Below are 18,604 nucleotides of genomic sequence, written 5' to 3'. Positions count from 1 at the left end.
TTTTTTGTCTTGTGAGCTGTCCTTTGCATTATAGGGTGTTTAACAACATCTCTGTCTTTGTTAGAATAAGGGAAGATGGGAATATCACCTTCCTCCCAGTTGTGATCACTAAATGTGTCAAATGTCCTTTGAGGAATAACATTGCCCCCAGTTGACAATTACTGAACTAGGGACAATTTCAAAGAAGTCATATGATTCCTATGCTCTCAGTAGCCAGGGAAACTAACTGGTTGGGATACTTTTGCCATCTATGGAATAAGACAGGATCAGCAAAAGATTGCCGAAATGCAAAATATCTGGAGCATCAATCTTCCCTTTACCCTTTTTGTCTCATACAAGGAACAAGGAACTAAACACCTTTTACTATGTGGTTGTCAGCATCCAAACAGTCCTCACAACAATTAAACTGGTGAGAGGGATCACCTTATGTCTGAGAGTGTTGAGCTTCTGGTCTAGCAGGCAGAGAGCAAACATTAAGGGCTTCTAAATATGACTATAGAGGCTGTATCCTGCCCAAGGGTTTCTAGCTGCTGCTGCAGATGAGGACTGAAGTACAACCCATGCTGCAAAGAGAAGGTGTGACACCTGGTGTTTTAGTCAGCTTTTCCACTACTATGACCAAAAGACCCAAGAAGGACAATTTTAGATGAGGAAAAGTTTATTTGGTGTTTACAGTTTCAGAGATCTCAGTCCATAGACAGCTGATTCCATTCCTTATGACACCAGAGAGGCAGCACATCATGGAAGAAGGGTGTGACAGAGAAAAACAGCTCAGGATATCATATCAGGTAGCAGAGAGATCACTTCACTCATAGAGAAGAAAATATGTACCCCAAAGTCACACCTGCCTACAGTTACCACAAAGCTGAACCCTATCATAGGATTAATGCACTTAATAGATTGAGGCCTTTATAACATAATCATTTCACCTCAGTGCTTTCTTGCACTGTCTCACACAAGATCTTTGATGTTACACCTAATAGCTAAAACATAACATCTGGCACAGTGCTACTTCCCTTAAGATGGAACAATTTCTCCAATTTGCTTAAAGTCACCATTTGGGCTAATAGAACTTCTGGGACATAGTCAAAGGATGAGAAAAGAGAAAGAGGGAGCCAAGAGTACCTCACTCTGGCATGGATAGCACCATGCATCCAATGATTTCTTTGTCAAAGTCAACTCCAGGTACAGCTATCCTATGTATGTGTTATCTGCTGGGCATTAGGATTCCTGCAGCAAGACCATATTGGGTGAATTGATAGGTTCAAAGGAAGCTGAACTCCAGCTCCTTGATTTAATTTGCTTCCATATGTGTCTCTTTTCACTATATGGTAAACTTTTTAAGGAAAGGATAATTAGGTATTCATTTTAGCATGCACAGGTCCTAACTCTTATTCTAACCCATAATCAGTATTTAATTGATGATTATTGAAAATTAAGTGGAAGGATTGCTTAGTTTTTTAATTAGATGAGGAAAAGTACTGAAAAAGAAAATTCATATGTTCACAGGATTCTGACTTTCTTCAGTTCTTTATCCAGCCTAAACCCTCTGATTCCATCATTTCTCAGCCTCTCAATAGCAGATCTCCTTTCAGTATTTTTTTCCCTTACAAAATCTCTACTCTGGACAAATCTAAGAATTTAATTTCTTCACTTCTTATCCATGTTATTAAGCACTAGTCACACCATAATTCTATGATAATAAGTGATATATGATCTCAGACTCTGGAAGCAGGGTTCTTCTTCCAGTGACAGCCAAAATAGGTATTTTATTAACTCACTGCATTCCAACTCTAGTCTAGCGGTCTAGTCCCGTAGATTTACTGGATACTGTTGCCTGAATTGCTTTTGCACCTCATCTTTATCTAGTCTTCTTGACCTTGGCAATGAGAAGCTTTGCTCCAAATACTCCATCCCAGTTAAGTGTCTTGCCTCTGTGTTCACATGACTGTGAATACATTTATCATAACACTTTCTTTGCTGTTCTGTAATCAATGATTTACATTTCTGACTCCCATCACAGAATGTAAAACTCACAAAGGCAATGATCGTGTATTGATAATGCCTACCACAATGTCTGGCACATATGTACTCAATAAAAATTATAAAAGAATGGAAGGATAAAACAAAGAAATGGTGGAAGAAATGGAGGGAAGAAGAGAAGAAAATAAGGAATTATAAAAGCAGCTGGAAAATTTCTCAGAAGACACGCTTGGGCATACTTTTTCAAGCCTGGCCCAAACACTATCCCCTTCCTTTCAACTGTCTGCCAATCCTCCTTTCTATACATGCTCTTCCTGTCACATCACCATTGCTTTAGTCCCAGTTTCTCCTCTGATGTGCTCCAAAGTGCTACTTGCTGAAGGATGTTTATATGGATTAAATATTCAAAATCATGAAACCTAGAAGCCTCATCTCTCTTTCTAGCATGCATGTGTATGACTACAGCATCAGACACCATTTTCATTTGACTCTTAGCTTGCCTATTCCTGTCTTTCTCTACCAATCTGTTACTAATTCTCTGGGACTGAGCAAGAGGTTAATTCAGGTGCCATTTCATTGCTATACCTAAAATAATCTATCCACATTTGTCCCCAACTAAAGTAAATTCCAAAACTTGAATAACTTAACTCTTTTCTGTCAGTGGAGACTCAACACAGCTAGAGATATTAAGATAGGATTCTCACTATTTAATCACTAAGGGTGTCAGTATAGTGTCTGTGGAGGTAACAACTTTCAGACTCTAATGTATCAGTGGAGGTAACAACTTTCACACAGTCTTCCAAGACCCACTCGCAGATAGAACTTCTGATAAATAGGTCATGAGCTCTTTCTGCAAGCTAGACCATAATTGTTTTCAAGGAAGTCCCCTGCTCTCATGCCCTGGATCTATTAAAAACCTGGGAAGAGGTTTAGGTTAGAAAACACTTTTATAAAGGTCTCCTTGGTGAAGAGGTACTTTAAAATTTCATGTCAGAATAAAGGTAAAGGTTAAAAGCCTTCAAAATGCTGTAGCTACAACTCTCCACAGAGTATGCAGCAGTTGTTGCCTTATTTATGTGAAGCAGACACACAAACAAGTTCATTTTGACTCAAACTCAGCATGTACTCTGCATTTCCCTTTAGAAAAAATTATTAATAGAAACAACATAGTCTAGTGACAAGATAATTACTTTTGTGGTTGTTCCATCAATAGTTGTCTTGCCATGGAAAATTTAGCTTTAATCACAAATTAAACTTCTGTTTGTTATGCTATTACTCATAACTCTTTATTTCCTCCAAGTTGAACTTGAGATGATGACAGACAGTCGACTGAAGATGTCCTGTAAATAATCAAAATGAAAACTTAGAACATAGTTAAAAGGTCACAACCAGAGAAATGGACTTGGAAGTCATTCATAGCAGTGATAATTGAGCAAAAGCATTGATTACATAGAATTAGAAAGCAACATCTTGAAAAACATTTTCCATTGATAGATAAAAATTTAACGAAAATCTAGGAAAACAGAAATTCTCCATAAGGAGGAATTTTGGAGAATGGGGCAGTACTCTGTCATTGAGACCCTTCTTTTTCCTCATATCCTCAGTGACTGGCATAGTAAGTCTCTGTAAATATTATATATTCACACATGTGTGTGAAGAGGGTGGGGTAAGTCCTATATAAATATTTGACAACTGAATGAGCAACAGAATGTTAAATAGCATATTTCAGCTGAAGCACATTCTGACTTTATGAGCTAACAACAACAATTATGTTAAAAATTATAATATTCAAATGCAACAAAAGTTTACCACTTCCTCATGTAAAATCCAAGATGTGTGTTTCTGATCAATTTTTCTCTGCTAATTTTTGGTTCATCTCATAGTCCTGCCACACAATACCTGACTTCCAAAATGGTAGAACCCCTGCTTGTGCTCATTAGCTTCAAACTACCAAAATGGTAATGCAGAATTATTCTTCTTGGTGTGCTATTGGTGAGACCCAGTATCTTGTACCTACATAAATGTAAGAGGAGCTGGAAACAGAGACAATGGCTGGGCATTTCTGTCAGATAACTGCAGTTTAAGGAAGAGCTTAACTTTCTTGGGTGGATAATTAACTCTGAAATGAATTGGGATTTTGTTTTATTGGGTTTTTAGTCAAGATTAAAAAAATCACATTGGTTTAAGAATGAAGAAATGAAAGAACAGATAACACAGATTCAAATGAAGAATAAAATAAGAACACATTCTGGGACAAGCCATACAAGTTAAATGGTATAATATTAAACATTTCCTTTGTCTGCTCTTGTATAGGTAGTGGAATAAAACTTTCTCCATTTCTTGATGCTGATACTACCAACAAAAATGAAATAAACTGCTCGAATTTTAGAGTAGAATTAACACTTTCAGTTCATTATGGCTATTAAACTACTAAAAGTGGTTATTTTCTCTTGCAATTGGACAGGAATGTTTACCCTGGGGCAAGGGGAATAATTATCAGCCTATAATTAAATATTTGGTGTTCATGCAGATATAGTTGTGGAAAGTACAGTACTACAGCAGAAAGAGCTTTTAAAAAAAATCTAATATAAAACAAATTTATTTCATGCAAAGAAATGTAACTTTTTTGTTTAAATTAAATTTAGCTATAACAGTCATCAGAGGTTGCTTGTCATTGTAAAAATAAATCTAATATTTATATATTGATAAAATATAAATTTATAAATTATACATATATGAACATATATATCTATATGTACATATAGATATATATATCTATATCTATATGTACATATATATATATATATATATATGTGTGTGTGTGTGTGTGTGTGTGTATAAATTTCTCAAAATAAGGGAAAAAATCCGTAGGCACTGTGTCCTTAAAACAATGGGTAGCTGCTGCCCACACATGTGTGATAGTCTTTAAAAATTAAGTAAAAGGGGCTGGGGCTGTAGCTCAGTGGCAGAGCGCTTACCTAGCATGTGTGAGACTCTAGGTTCTGATTCTTAGCATCATATAAAAATAAACAAATAAAATAAAGGCATTCTGTCCATCCATAACTACAAAAGAATTTTTTAAAATAAGTAAAAGGACTTCATTTGGATTCTTGAAGCTCAGGATCATAGGCTTTTGCTACATAAAAAGGTCATAGGTTCCCTGGCTGTTAGTCACATCCAGTAACATATCAAGGTCTGTCTGACATACTACAATAGCCACACACAGGTTGATATGTAATGGAGTAAGTGAATCACCAGCAATATAAAAGAATTCTGCATAAATGTTAGGCATCTTAACTAATTATCCAATAATGACATTATCTGAATCTCCCAATTAATTAGTTATAAAATCCTTTCTAGCATTCACTTCCCCTAGGTAAACTTCTTAAATAATTTCTGAAAATGTAGTTAGTAATGGCATATCTTTATTATTTACAAAAGTGTAATCTAAAATATTATCTAGTTTACTCACATCACACTTTCTAGCTCACAATGCCCCATGTTGCTAGTCAATATTTTAAATCTTAACACTTAAAGAATATCTTCCTTGCTCTGTGCTAAGAACAGAGAACAGCTGTTGACTTCGGAATTTGCCTGGGTATCTCTAAACACTGCAATATGTGGTTTAAAATGCAATTGGATCTTTTTATTTTTTTATTTATTTGTCTTAGTATACTATAGGGTAATAATTTCCTGACTTTGGGATTTCATGAACATTCAAAATATTTGCTCCCATAAATGTGGGAGACCAAATTTTTTCTCATTTTATTGTAAACTACTAGAACACTTGTTAGACCAGCACTTTGAAACCAGAGACTGATACCAAAACACAATCAACCCGTGCCTGGGATAAATTTGAAAAAAGTTCCAGGAATAAGGCTTTAGCCTTACTGATAACCAAGAACAAAACTCTAAAACTTTGTGTAAGCCCAGAAACCAAAAATGTCTGAGTATACCTCCCAGAACCATTGATCGCAAAAACATTAACAGGCAAATTACCAATTCTTAGTGGTTCTTGAAACATTAAACCTTCTTTCCAGCCCTTCCATTCTAGGAAGCCCCAGAGACATACTGATAAAAAAGGAAAGTGGGATTTTAGTGAGCATCTAGTAACAGAAGCAGATATTCTGGGACATTTGGAAGTCACATGCTGAGATTTTTTTCAAAGATATTCAAGCACTGACTCCCTCTTTCTACCCAGTTAAGATAGCTAATTCTGAGTTTTGTTTATGAACCAGGAGAATCTGATATGCTTAAACAATTCCTTAAGCAAAAGCACAAACACAATTTATAATCATAGTGAGATGTGAGCATAATTAGAAAAGAGCAAGGAAGTTTCAAAACATCAGCATCTTTCCAAACATAAAAAAGACACTAATTGTTCAGGAATACTACAAGCATTAATGGATGAATGGATAAAAAAAAATGTGGCATATATACACAATGGAATTTTACTCAGGCAATAAAAGAGAATAAAATCGTGGCATTTGCAGGTAAATGGATGACGTTGGAGAAGATAATGCTAAGTGAAGTTAGCCAATCCCAAAAAACAAATATTGAATGTTTTCTCTGATATAAGGAGGCTAACTCATATTGGTGTAGGGAGTGGGAGCATGGGAGGAATAGATGAATTCTAGATAGGGAAGAGGGGTGGGAGGGAAAGGGAGGGGGCAGGGGATTAACAAGGATAGTGGAATGTGATGGACATCATTATCCCAAGTACATGTATGAAGACACAAATTGGATGTCAACATACTTTATATATAAACAGAGATATGAAAAATTGTGGTATATATATATATGTAATAAAAATTGTAATGCAAAAAAAGTACACGTATAAAGACATGAATTGGCATGAACATACTTTATATAAAAAGATGGAAATTGTGCTCTATATGTGTAATAAGAATTGTAATGCATTCTACTGTTGTGTATTTAAAATAAATAAAATCAATTAAATAAAAAAAATTTTAAATGAAACAAAAAAGAATCCAGGACAAGAGGAAAACCTATTAAAATATTCCATTTCTGCTCTTTCTAGCTACCCCACTTTCTATAGGTTCTAGAGTGAGGGAGAGAGATAAAACAAGTGTGAGCAAGATGTGTGTGTGTGTGTGTGTGTGTGTTTTGATCCCTCCTTGTCAATTCATAACCCACCTGCTATACTGCATATTTAGCTAGAAACTAGCTAGAAACTTGGCAAGTTCCCATGTTCCATATCAAATCTACAAAATTCTTAAGAAATATGTTCTTCCTGCTTGTGGATTAACATACAGGCATTCAGAAAGCAGGTGAATTCTCATTTCTAGCAGAAAACTTGATTATGAGTGGTTACCTCATCTCATTAATTATAATCTGAACTCAATAAATTTATTAATTCCACCTGTGCATAACTCCTCATTTACAACTTAACCCGAAGGCTAGGGAGATGTAAAGCAAACACTGGAAGAGCCAAGCTCAAGTGTCTCTGACCTGACAGGGTTACAAAAGCCCCATGACAAAATTACTGTGTGTCTAACTCCTCCTGATACACTATGTAGTTTAAATAGAATATAGCCAACACTATACAAGGACTATATTCACAAATGATAATAAAGGTATGTCTGTAAGACAAAGTCCATAGTATATGCAATTATTTTAACTATTACACTCATGAGAAATAGCATGTAGTATTTGGGGTTTAAGGAAGAACTTGTGAAAAGGGTAAATGTTACTTTTATTTAAGGCTGAGGCAGTTGAGTTAAGTACTCTTGATTTAGTGATTCCTTTAAGAAACTTTTGTTTTAATATCACTTTCCAAATTTTTAAACTGGAATTGGAATGATGTGATACAAGATAATCATGGAAAGGGAAGACTCTATTCAGAGCAAAACCATCTGTAAAAGAGATGCTGCATCAAGGAGACGAAAGGCAATGATGAACAGAAGGACATAGAGTTAGGTTACATAGTTGAGCTTTGCAACTGGTATGGACTCAGCCCTTTCTAAGTTATTTCATTTAAAGTGCTATGATTCTGACTCAAAGAGCCAGAGTCCCTCATAGATGTTCACATAGGAAGTCATAGAGTGAGGTCTTGACCATGGATTGTTCCATGCCTTCTATAGCATATTCTTGACTGGGTCTAGTGCACCAGGAAATATGAGGCCCATTCATGAGATCCTTGAATTTCCTCCTTTATCCTTAACATTTTCTAAACTTCTTTCATAGTGCACCTCAAAAGTTCATCTTTGATGACCATTTCTTAGGTGCTCAGGCTGCACTTTCCTCTTCCTTTTGTTAAATTCTGTGGCATTCATTTATTCCACTACTAAATGACATATCTCCCATCATAGGAATCTGGGTTTCTATTCAACATGTACACCTAACTTCTCTTCTTGATTAAGTGATGCACTTGAGAGAAGAGACTATATCCTAAATATATTTTGGTACTTCCTTGTACAGGGATGGCAGAATAAATTTCTTCTCCCCTACCACCTTGATTATTGCTTAGTGTGCATTGAAAAAATGAAAGTCTGTTTCCTGCATAAGTTTTTAAAAAAGCAATTCTTTGAAATATTAGTGATGGTATCATGGGTGTGATTGGAAGATGAGAAAAAAACAGAGGGTAGCTGAGTGGAAAAAATGATTGTACTCACATATCAATTTGCTAAATCATATGTGAATAAAATAGTACTTTCTATATTTTAAATTTTTGTTTTCAATGAGAGTAAAATAAATAAGATAATTTGTCTAAAATTTACATTAAATTTTTTAAGTCATTAATTTAAATGATTCATTTTCATTCAAGTGAAACATGAAGAGAAAAGGAAGCTTCTTCATTTTGTTCTAACAAACTCCTAACCTCAGATAATGTTTACTGTTTGGGCCTCAGTAAATGAGAAAGAACAAATTAGTTAATTATCCAGTTCAGATTAAAGATTAGCCCAATGTGAATATGGCTCATTTTCTTTGGAGCAAAATTCTCAGGGTTTCTTGTAGTCTCTCCCTCTCTCCAACTTCTCCTCTATGGAATTTGCATGAGCAGGAGACTGAATGTTCAGTACAGATGCCCTGGTGGGCCTCACTGTCCTCATGTCATTGGTGGAAATAACTCCTCACAAATTTTCAGATATGTACACTCTATTGTCCCCCATTCTCAAAAGATAATGGCTTTTATTGAAGTGGTCGTCATGGGTTCTGCCTCCTTTGCTGCATATTAGAGCTGATAAGACATGACTTGGCCTTCTGGCTCTAGAATCCTGCACAGGGAGCATCAGCCATGTCACTGTTATGGTCACTTGCTTTCAGTTCTTGCTAAATCTATAACTTGTGTCCCACTCAAACTCTCATTGAGGTGTCCACCCCAGCATTTGCTGTTGGGATTGGCTTGTCATTGCACTATCTCCTCTCCTCTCAGGGAATGTAAACTTCAAGGTATCCATCAGATCCATGGTGCATCACCCACTTTAATGTGAGTAGTCTCGTCTCAAAGATCCAAACAAATAGTACTAAGTCAAGAGCCCCAACTTTAATGAGCCCCCTAAATTCATGAATCCTCTAATTTAACCCTGACCAAGACCCCAAAACAAAACTAGCACACATGTATCTATATGCTTTGGTACCTTTTTTTCTCTCCAACCTTCTTAATTCAAATCCCTGGACTAGACTAAGTAGGAAGTTGGCTTTCTTTTATTCTTCATATGTGATATCCTTCTGCTATTAGAGAATGTATGCCACAGAAGAAAAGAGTCTCTTTTTCCACTGTTGAAGACAACGATGAAAATAGTTCTTCAAACTAAAGGAAAGAATAAAGAAATTTGGACAACCCCCTTTCAAAGCTATAATAAAATGTATAAGGCTAACATGGCATAATTTTATTTTTGTGTCAGAAGCAGAATATTAACTAAGTCTTTCTCTTTGTATTCTGCATTATGTGTGCCTAATATAGTCCCAGGCAACATCTACCTTTGGGAAACCAGGGTAAAGGTCTTATATTCAAAAAGGCAAAAGAAAAAAGCACATTAATAATTTTCAAACTATATTCCCATTATACCTCAATGTCAGGAATACACAAAATGACTCCTTGGTATGCTTTGTGGATTAGAGGCCAAAGTCAACGGTCTGATTCCTTAAATTAAATAACTAGTTTGCTGCAGTAATAGCATTTACAGGTTAAACTCTAACTTTGAGCAATTATTCTATTACTTATTTATTTCTTATATTACAAAGGCAATAGACAAAACAGTGTGGGTGAGTAGCACAAGTTCTCATCATGATTCAAAAATCATACTTGTGAAATATAAATCCTCCTGATATTGAGCATTGGTATCATCTTTAGAGCATTTGATTGGATCAGTTTAAATTTTGCTATTCTGATCCCATAAAAAAAATTGTGTCCATCCTATAAGGTATTCACTATAGTACTCTCCATTCCTAACTTCAGCCTACTGCTAAAATTAACAAAATCATGCTGCAAATATTCAAATAACTTAGGAATTTTATTTTGTTTTTATTCTCGTATTATTTCTGAGGGTGGAAAACAGTGGTTAAATATCTAATTCAATTTTTTAAAAATATGAGCCAGAAAAACTTTCATCATTTGTAAATAATATACAGATCTTTAAGTAAACAGTCAGCTTTTAAAGGATCCTTAGCATGTTAGGTTTCAGCACAATAATCATTGGCCAAATTGGTTTCAGATTCAGTGACTATCCAATTGATAAATAGATGGGTATTTATGGCTTCTTTGAAATAAGATGGAACATATTACCATTCAAATAGAAAAGAATAACAGCACTTCATTCATTCTTGCAGTGTTTCATTGAATCCACCAAAGGGTACAGGATCACATGCTGTGCTTAACTCAATTGATGATGAACAAGAAGTAAGGCACAGGAATTCTGCTTCTGACCAGGAAAGGGGAAAGAGAAAGTGTTCACCCTCTCACAGTAAATAATTAGAAAACTGGACCAATCTCATTTTAAAATTATGTTCAGGCATTAGACCACAGAAAACATAGATTCTCTTCCCTGAAAAAGGAAATAAATAAGATAATCCCTACAATTTTCCCAACTTTCTAGTAAAGGCACTATCCAAGCCCTGGTGCCAGGAGGAGAAGCCAAAGTAGAGCATAGATGTCTCACTGGTTAGAAGACAGACCTGAGTGCCACAGGCTGGGTGGTTGAAAGTTGATGGGCAAAGTTCCAGAGAAGAAGGCACTACAAAGAGAACAGGGGACATCTAAGTTTTGATTATTCAAATAGTAGAATCCTCACTGGACATTTAGTAGAAACTTCAAAAGGATTTTGCTTAATAATAAGGTAAACTAGACGTTGATTAAAGACTATTCTGAACTCAAAAGCCAGAATTAATACAGCAACAAAACCAAAAACAAAGGTATCGTAAGAAAATAAAACTTATTATATTTCATAAACAGATGAAATGTCTTTTAAAATATATGCAAAAATTTAATAATAAAAAGGATCAAATCAAGACTAAATGGGGTTAATTCCAGAAATTTAAGGTTGTGTTACCACTGTAAAATAATTGATATATTCAGCACATTAGCAGAAAATATATGTGTGTGTATCAGCCTAGTTGAAAAATAAGCAAACATGAATGACTAATAAGCATCCAAAAACATGCCCAATACTTTTTGCCATCAAAAAAGTAAATTAAAAAACTCACAAGCTATCACTATATATTAGCATGACTAAAATTAAAAACATTGATAGTTGAAAATTAGCAATTGGAAGTGTAAAGTGGTAAAACTCCTTTAGAAAGCAATTTGGCAGTTTCTTACCAAAAAAAATTAAACAAATGCTTGCCAGATGATGTAGCACCCCTAATATTTACCCAAGAAAAATGAAACCATGTAGCACACACAGAATTATATATGCATGCTTATAGCAGCTCTATTTGTACTAGTAAATTTGATTAACACAAATATCCAAATGGGTAAAGGACTAGACAAATTTTAGTATTTCCATAATGTACTATCCAACAAGAAATTGTAATAAACTATTAATTTCCACAATATGAATGAATTGCAAAACCAGTATGCTGAGTGAAAAAGCTAAACACAAAAGAGGTGGCATCCTGTTTCCATTTAAAGAAAATTCTGGAAAAGGCAAATTTAGTCTATAATGATTGTGAGTGGTTACCTAGAGCTGAAGGCAGGAATATGATTGAAAAGGAATGAAACAGAATGCTTTATCATGATATACTTATTTCTAGGTTGATTTTGAAATAACTCAGTTTTCAACTCACAAAACTATGAATCTAAAATGAATGGATTTTTATTGTGCATATAAGTATACCTAAAAAGTTAATTTAAAAAAAGGTGGGGTGGAGTAATTCACTAAAGGAAAGGAAATCACGTTTACTTTGTAGTTTTCAACTTATATTCCACATCCAAATAATGAAATATTTGCTCGATATTCATTATGATACCCTGATAGTCGATAGTTAACAGAAATCTGTATATGGCATTATTATTCTAAAAGGTAGTTCCTTTATCTTTGCTCTGTAAACTGTAGGCACCATCTTCTAACAGGATCTCCAGCTTATGAATAACTGGAGAACTGCTTTAAAATGAAGATATATATATATATATATATATATATATATATATATATATATATATATATATATATATATATTGAATTGAGAGACACACATCAGAAAAGAACTGAGATACCACTGTGTGCTCCAATGTGTAACCAACGGAGGAACTGTTACTTGGGATACAAAAAGATGGTAATTTGCCCACTAGTAAAACTTAGAAAAAAGGAGGTAGGATGAAAACAACTAAGTCTAATTTACTACTCTTTGAATCAAAGTTGTAACTTTGTCTTGGTCAAGAAACTTGTGAATTTCCTATTGACTATGGATCACCAGAACCAAAAAAAGACAAATAGAAGTGTCAGGTTGCAGCACAACAATCATTAGGAAGGAGATGGCAAGTCATGTTTCTTGTGTGACAATTATAAGAGGTCTGATAAACAGTACTTTTTCCTTCTGGAGGAAAAAAATATAAGTTCTTTAAAGGAAAAAAAGTAGATAATTTCTTTTTAATATATCTGAACCTATATAATTAACATAGTTTTTTAAAATAGAAAAATGCCAATTTTTTTAATTTTTAAGGAGAAAAAAATTAATACTTGCAAATATGTAAAATGAACTTAAATGATCTTTTTCATATGCAATTTGTAAAAACCACCCCATCTTTCTCTTTGGGAGTTTAAATATGAAAAATATAGTACAAGCATGGGTACCTTAAGTGGCTGAGAAAAATTACAGAAAGGTGCCAATTAATTCTCTATATCTGGAAATTTCTTTCCACATAAATTCTTAAGTGAAGAGAACCTTCAGCCTTCCCATTACCTGCAAGTTAAATTCCAAATTCCTTGGTAGGACAAAACATGGACAATTATACTCTCACCCCATTCTACTTAGCAGCCACATTTTTCATTACTCTTCCTGCCCTAAAATCTGAACCAATCATCAGCCATGTTCTTTGCACCTCTATCATTTGTACATATTCTTCCTTCATTTCTTTATTCTTGACATTTACTGTCCCATAAGGCCCAAATGTCTCTTCTGTAACACTTATACTTGGTAATTTTTCTTCTCAAAGTACCAAGTGTATAGATCTTTTAAATATGTATCACAAGATACTGTTAATTTTATATGCCAGCTTCCTAATTGCACTAGAAAGAAACTTTCTTTGGGGGACAAAGTTCAATCCTATTATCTCCTCTTGGTTTTCTAATTTTTACTTTGCCACGGAGGCCCCAGATCAGCACATTTACATTCAAATATTTTTCAAACAGAAAAGATTCCCCTGGTCTCCTCATTTGATTTTATTTAACAAATATCTATATAATACTAAGTATAGGCAATACTTTATATGATTAACAGATAACAATCCATCTACTTCTCATATCAAAATGCAGTAAGACAGGAACCAATATTCGTTCTTTTTATTGATGCATGTGAAGCTGTTAGTTGCCCAAAGACTTGCACCTAACAAGGGACTGAACCAGGTTTTGACACTAAGTAGTTTGGCTCCATGGCCCATATTCCTAACCTCTTCACAACCCTGTGTCTCCCATGCCTCCTAGAGATCTAGGATCAGGGCTAAGATATATCTTAAGAACTTTCCACAGTTTCCATGAGTTAGGAGAATTAACTTACCATAATGTCCATCCAAGAATTGGTGAGGAAATCCCCACTGATGTTACAAGATTTCTATATCCTCCTTATATTATTTTTAATTGAGATATATATTTAGCTTAACTGATTTTTGGCATTTAAGAGTCATATGTAAGATTACAATGATAACTGCAATCACATAAATTTGACCTAAAGACAATTGATCCTCTAAGTTCTATTTTTAAGAATGTAAATGTATCTTTTCTCAGCAATCTCTCATTTTTTTTTAAATTCACAGGTGTGTGAGCTACCATTTACCTCTAGTTCTGATTTCAAATGACCTTCTTCCTTCTGAATATTACCACATAAATTATTTAAAAATAATCTATGCCTTACATGTATTATTTAACTTCAAAGACCTGTTAAGAGATCAAATTTCCTTTAAACACTACCTGTCCTAAAATCAGTGTTGGTTTCAGCCTTGTGAAATCCAGAAATGTCTAAAAATTTTTAATATTTGTAGTATTACAAAATAAGGGCAGTGGATGGATGAGAGGAGTGTGGGCTGGGTTTCACAAAAAATAAGCAGCAGTTTTTGTCCTGGAAACTACTGTTCATGTCTATGGGATGATTTGTGAAGAAGCATACCTTACAATATATCTCTAAACTACATAATCTGATATTTCTAAAGACAGGTAGACTCAAGGTAGACAACAGTAGTGTTGGGCACATCTACACTCCAAATTCCAAAAGAAACTCCAATGAGTCAATGCATCACTCAGGACTGGAATGGGAGGTTAAGAGCTTGTTTTCAGGAGGGGTCACTAAAAAAGAAGGCCTTCAGGAGAATATCTTTTAACACATATATGTTCTCCTTACCAAAAACTATGCTTCCAAATAGTTCCCTGAAGAAAGAAGCAAGAATATCATAACTGCCGACACCATCTTTTCTAACCATTAAACTATAGTAGAGATCTAGATACACTTACATCAAAGTATAAAGAAATGCACTACTCCCAAGAACCAAAGAGAAGTAAAATATTACCAACTGAGAAGAAAGTTCTTTAAATAATAAACAACATCCTTGATCTTCTTTATTGTCCACTTAGGACATCAAATCCCTTTTAACTACATGGGAAAACATAATAGGGAAATCTCTGATTAATATCTGTTTTTTGCTTTTGATGAAATTGTGGTTCTTTCCAAGCTAATATGTGAAAAAGAATATGAAAAATATACACCGACGGTTTGTTCATCTCAGTTTGGTCTCCTCGACTCTTGGGATTTGATCCTTTTAATTTGAGTGGGCCACACTCCCCTCTGATCTGAAAGAGATGTAGCAGTCTTCAAACATACCTATCTTCATCCTATATCCTCCCATGCAAGAGGAACCATCCAATATCTGTTGGCTTGCCCTTCCTATAGGCTACCAAAAGCACTCACCATTTGAAAGAGCAGTATTCTGGGTTGTTGGTCCCATGGCATAGTTGCTGCCAGGAACTAAGTCAGAGATTCGATTTCAGTTTGATACAATCACCTATGCTCTTTCAAGGCTAGTATTAGCCTTGAGTGAGTAGGCAGAAAGGACAAATCTAACAGCATTCAGGTAAGTTTACCTTACATTTATTTGAACACAAACCATTTTTGTCCCCCAGTACATGCTTTAACGCCTCACAGAACTAATTCTTCACAAGCAGGCAAATATTACTTTCCTCAACATGCATGCATGCATTCACATGCACACACATATACAAGCACACATCTCTAAATAGTACTGATGAACTGCCCCATATCTTGGAGTCTAATGACATTTTAGAAATGCACAAATCCTTTTAATAACAAATGCTAAATCATAAAGACAAGTTAGAAAGTAAAAATAAATGTGTGTCAAACCTGAATAATAAATATTTGCCAGAATACTTAAAATATTTATACTCCTTGAGCCAGTAAGTCAGAAATCTGCCTTAAGAAAAAAAAAAATACTAACACTCAGGCAAATATTTATGCCCCCAAGTTTTTATTGCAATGTTATTTATAATAGCAAAAAAAGTAGATGCAACATAAATACCTAACAATATGGGAATTGAATAAATTATGACATATCCATTTATTTAGGTAGTTACTCAGTGATTAAAAATTATGTTTTCTAAGACTAAGAGCATATAATGTGGAAAGAGTATAAATAGTGTTCAGTGGAAAAGCTAGCAGAATTGAGTTGCACACATAGTATAATCTCAATGTATAAGACAGGCACGTAGGAACAAGCTGAGCAGAAATATAACAAAATGTTAAGGCAGCTATTTCCAAAAAAGTCAAGAAAGTGGATGAATGCACTTTTCTCCCTTTTTCATTCAGGTATTGATGAAATTTTCCACACCTGACACATATTACTTTGATTGGCAGAAAACAAAAATAAATGTCTCTTCCTTCTGAAGCTGTCTGCAACAATTTCCCGGAGAAGCAACTCTCCACTCAGTCTTTTTATCTCGTAGCATGTTGCTTCTCTAATCATATTTCTCCAAAATATAGTTGGTAATTGTGGAATGAGAGGAAGGAAAGTTAAACACAGGGATGTGACCTAACTCGACACCTTTCTTTTAACGGGAATCTTGATTGACATAACAATTCTGGGACATTTAACCATTCAGGAGGAGAAACTTGCTCTCCAGAGCAGTGACAGGCCATCCTGGGATCTGGCTGCCCCTCCTCCCTTTAGGACAACAATGGAGTTCCAGATCAACCTGGTAAAACTGAACCTAAAGCAAACCATTATTAGTTTGTCTTGGCTGCTCTGGGAATGTGAGGCTCTTTGGGAATTAAGAGTAATGCGTTGCTAGGCACTGCTGGCCTCCGATGTGTGACTTCATTAACTGCAAGTTACACAGAGCTAGAAATCAATCTCTGGAAAGGAGGAAGAAGCTTCCAAATTATCATCACTTTCTAGTCAGCCTGTGTGCAACAATTTGGATGAATACACATTCAGAAATATTAAAGCAATTAGGAAATATGCTGGGCTCTTCCTCAACTGCCACTATTTCTTCCACCTAACCTTTTTGTGATCCATATATGATACAGTGTGTGTGTGTGTGTGTGTGTGTGTGTGTGTGTGTGTAATAATAGTTAAGAGTAACTTATGTAAAAATATCATCTTCTGTGCTTTACTAATTTAAAAAAGAAATTCATTTTTGGAAACTTTGAGGATCTAACATGTGGACATCACTGCAAGGAAGGGGGAACCAAAGAGACAGCAAAGAGACATATTAGTCATGCTTCTCACACAGCAGGGAGACAACCAAGCTCCTCTTTTGGCCAGAGGACCAGCACAAAGCCTCAATGCCTGTATCTCTTCAGCACCCCCTGCCGCCGTGCCTTCCCTAGTTATTTTTCAGCAGATAACTGGTCTCATTGAAAGTCAGTTAACAAGCAGAAAGGAATTATTCTAGAACTTAGGGATAAAAGCTTTGAAAAAATGTCAAAGAGAAAACAGAGATGAAGAATTTAAACAGATCCTTCAATATGATTAAAAAATTAATTCAAACAGTATGCCATGTCTGTGTCTTTTAAATGAACAAATGAGTTGACAGAGCTCAAAAAGAAACAGAAAAGCAACAATGAGGAATAATAATAATAACAACAACAACAACAACTAAGCATAGAGATACATACAATTACTAAAAGGATGATAGATATGAAAGAGAAATAAAATATCCTGATAGATAATTGGTGTTCACAACACAGAAAACAAAAGAAATGTAATGGGATGGGGGCGTCAAAACTATAGGGGAAAAGATTACCAAAATAAAAATCTAATCTGGAGTTGAAAATGGATCACTATGTACTAAGAAATAAAAGTGGACAGTTACCTGAATTAGAAAGGGTCCCAGGAAATATGATACAAAAATTTGATACAAAACAAGTAACTCAAAGATATCTTTAGGAAAAAATGGTAAAATTACAAGGATTTAAAAATAATCAAAAGGGATTCGGGCAGAACTGTCAAGGTGCACATAAGCACAAGCAGAAAAGTAGGACATGTGAGCTTGACTGCCTTCTTTACCTTTTTGGTACTGTCTAAAAATGGGGAATGTTATTAAATACAGACAACCAAAGAAAGAAATGGTTGCTCTAAACTTTATAAAGTTTTTTAGCTTCAGGAAGGTATTTTAAAACTAAATCTCTCTCGTGTGGTAGACATTTATCTGATGCTTCAGATAATTCAGTAATTCCTTTTGATTTCGTAAGCACTTACTTCTATTAAATGTAATTAAAATTAAATTTAATGCTAAAAAATGAGTGTCTATAATCCGTTTAGTTTTCAGTAATGAGGACTGAATATAGGGGTGGTTAAGCACTGAATGATAACCACAGCCCTATATATTTTTTTTATTTGGAAATAGAGTCTGCTAATTTGCTGAAGCTGGCCTCGAACTTGCGATCCTCCTGCTTCAGCTTCCTAAATCACTGGGATTACAGGCATGTACCACCA

This window comes from Marmota flaviventris, chromosome 7 (assembly GCF_047511675.1).
Source record: "Marmota flaviventris isolate mMarFla1 chromosome 7, mMarFla1.hap1, whole genome shotgun sequence".
In the NCBI taxonomy this organism is placed as follows: domain Eukaryota; kingdom Metazoa; phylum Chordata; class Mammalia; order Rodentia; family Sciuridae; genus Marmota; species Marmota flaviventris.
The sequence above is the reverse complement of the archived record's forward strand: the minus strand, read 5'-3'. Positions refer to the sequence as shown.